The sequence below is a fragment of the Lactuca virosa genome, chromosome 6 (genome assembly GCF_052849685.1).
Source record: "Lactuca virosa cultivar CGN04683 chromosome 6, Lactuca_virosa_CGN04683_v6, whole genome shotgun sequence".
Classification (NCBI taxonomy): Eukaryota; Viridiplantae; Streptophyta; class Magnoliopsida; order Asterales; family Asteraceae; genus Lactuca; species Lactuca virosa.
The window spans coordinates 210,998,038-211,001,114 of NC_136431.1; positions in this window are offsets into that span (position 1 = coordinate 210,998,038).

Here is a 3,077-nt window from a genome sequence, read left to right on the forward strand (position 1 = left end):
TGTGATTTAGGTTAAGCATTTCCTCATTTGTAGGATTCCTGTTTTTACACTCATAAAGAAAAAAGAATATATATATATATATATATATATATATATATATATATATATATATATATATATATATATATATATATATATATATATATAACGTATAAAAGAATACAAGGAAATGTGATTTTTTTTGTAACTTTCTTTAAACAAGTAACAAAATAAATAAACGAATTATGGAGTTATAAAAATTAAAACTAGGAACAGTTTTACCTTCTTCTTTTTATATATGAAAAAATAATAAATAAATAAATAAACACATCCTATGAACTACAAAACTTCGAGACGAGGAGAGGTTGCTTGCATAGGCGAATTCCTGTGATTTTATCAGTGACTTAATATAGTTTAGGACTTTAATAAGTAACTTTTGACCAGCTCAATTCTAATTTAACTTTTAGTTAACTTTACGAATATGACCCTATATAAATTAAACTGTGATTTTGTTTTGTATTCGTATTTCGTAAGGTAAACACATATAGCAACAATATTACCTTTAAATGAATATTAATAAAATAGGAATAATAAGTTTTATTTATTTATTTATTTATTTATTTATTTTAAACGGTTGGTTAGTGGATAGAAGTTAGATTCATCAAATTAGTTAAATCATTTATGTTTGAATTTTGACCTGCAACCTTAATCTAAGAGGCTTCCACCTCTACCAGCGGGATAGTCCCACGTTAGCATGAATAATAAGTAATATCGGTTAAAATGTCGCTAATGCCAATTATTATTTTTTGGACGGCAGTAAAGTCAAATAGTTAAACATTTTCAATTACAAAATAAGACCAGCAACCTTAAAAGAATTTAATATTACGAATTAAATCAAGTGTAACGTTTTCAATATTTAAGAAGTCGTACATTCACATTTTAAAAACGATGGTTATGTTAGTTAATCATATTACTGGAAAAAGGGGCATCAGAGGGCAGAATCCGTTGGCATTCCATTGAAGATGGCCGTTACCGACAAACATGTCTGTCAAAAACTAAGGAATAGCAACGAACTATCAACTGAAGAGTGTTTGACCTTGTTTGATCAAATTACCGACGGATAATATATAATAATAATAATAAGAATAATAATAATAATATAACTAGGAAATGGAAAGAGGGTACATGTTAAAAGCTTATTAATTTCTTTGTAATTCGGATGAGGCTTAATAGCAGAAGTGGTTGGTGTACAGCGCCCCACAGCATTTAGCTCGAGCTTGAACCACGACAATATGTTTTTAAGAATTAACTGTTACCGACGGATTTGCGACGACCGATAAAAATATGTTTTTATCGGTTACATCGGATTTGTGACGCCATCATTTTCCGTCGGTATTTCATCAGAACCCCGTCACTAAATTAGGGCTCCGATGGAATAATTCCGTCGGTGATTTTCGTAGGTATTGCTCCGCTTTTCTAGTGGTGTCATACGTACTGAAATTTTGTAGTGTTTTAAACATATTGCTGGAAGCTTACTGGAGTTCAAGTCTATTGTGCTAAGGATGTTTTTGGTGTCATAAACACCCTCACGCTTATGTAGAATTTCGACATTCAATCCTCTAGCTTCACATTGAAGTATCAAATCAACATTTAGGGCGTGCAGAAAGATCCCACAATACTCAAAGCATATATCGTGATGTTGTGTATGCAACCACTTACTCTGAAGTCTGATATATATCTTCTAAGTTCTAATATGCTGTGTGATTACACTCATAATTTAATTCGTTGACCTTATGCATATAATGTTGGCAATTTTAACAATGAAAGTCTTATATTCTATATAATTAGTGTTTGATTATGTTGAAGAGGAGGGTTCAACTACTGATGATGGTGTAATGAATATTAGAACTCTCTTTATATATATATATATATATATATATATATATATATATATATATATATATATATATATATATATATATATATATATATATATATATATATATGTATGGCGATATCTATCCACTTGGTGTTCGTCAACAGGTCGATATATATCCAATCAGTCAATAACATTACTCCAATCAACATTTTTTACGTTTGATTTCTCAGTTTTGTGTTTAAAAAAAACTTACTAAAAGTTTCATCTTAATAGCAACGTTTTTTATATACTTACACAATAAAGTTGTTATTTATAAGTATTGTATTACTTTAATAATTGGTTGGTGTTCAAAAATTTATATTAATTTTTTTTAACAAACCCGTGTAATACACAGGTCTTACACGTAGTATGGGTAATAAAACTCTTTAAATATATATTTGTTTGTTTCTCTTTCACCATCAATAGACACACATATCCCATGGAACTACATGATACGATACAAGGTTTATAAAGTTATATTCTATAAGGTTGGTGAGGGCAATTTCGTCCTTTCCACATACCACTTTTTTTTGTATTGTACTGTTTAAAAACTTTTTTGTTTCCTTTTGTTATTGCATATGTATATTGGCGAGGGCATTTTCGTCCTTTGAACATACTTATAACATGAAAAAGAAAAGTACACCGCCTTAATATGTGTTTTTTTTCGAATTTTATTGCACATATATATTGGCGAGGGCATTTTCGTCATTTGAACATACTTATAACATGAAAAATAGAAGTACAATGCCTTAATATGTTATTTTTCTTCCTGTTACACATACTTATAACATGAAAAATAGAAGCAATGACCGATCAACCACCGTAAACATTTACAGACATAACAATCATAGGTTAAACAACATAAATAGCAGCAGTAACATGCGAGAACATTGGGAAGGGACAACAATTATCGTTTTAATTGTATTCATTCCAGTCAAAGTTCAATACGCTAACTCAAATTCGCCATGTTCTGTCCATGAGTGGGAAACAGGGACTTACAGAATACAATTTAGTTGGAGAAAACAAATACATATACACATTGAGAAGCAGAAACTTACGAAAAGGATTGAACTGTGTGATTGAATATCCGAAAACTGAATTGTCGATGATGCAAAACCTTAGAAACACGATGCTGTAAAGGAACGTTGATATTATATATTTCAAGTATATATTGAGCAGA